This window comes from Myotis davidii, unplaced genomic scaffold, assembly GCF_000327345.1.
Source record: "Myotis davidii unplaced genomic scaffold, ASM32734v1 scaffold217, whole genome shotgun sequence".
Lineage (NCBI taxonomy): Eukaryota > Metazoa > Chordata > Mammalia > Chiroptera > Vespertilionidae > Myotis > Myotis davidii.
Window position 1 is genome coordinate 1,539,638 of NW_006290034.1, and position 339 is coordinate 1,539,976.

Consider the following 339-nt stretch of genomic DNA (forward strand, 5'->3'; position numbering starts at 1 on the left):
CACCGTCCTCCACAGAGCCGAGGGCAGCCCAGGCCAGCGCCCAGTGAGCCTCCAAACCCAGCCACCCCCTGCACGCTGACCCCCCAGGCCTGCCTCCAGGGCCTAAAGAAACACGGCCAACATGTGGGCCAAGCTGGCGCCTCCCCAGACACCGCCCCTCAGCACCTCTGTCCCCTTCCGCACACGGTAGACCTGACGGGTCTTGTGGGCACCACCCCCCACACCTGTTCTCTGCTTGTGGGGGTCCCCAGTTCATGCCTGACCCTCAGGGTCCCCTGGAGGGGGCTCTGGAAGCGCATGCGGTTCTGGGGACCTGGACATCCCCCAACTGCCCACCCT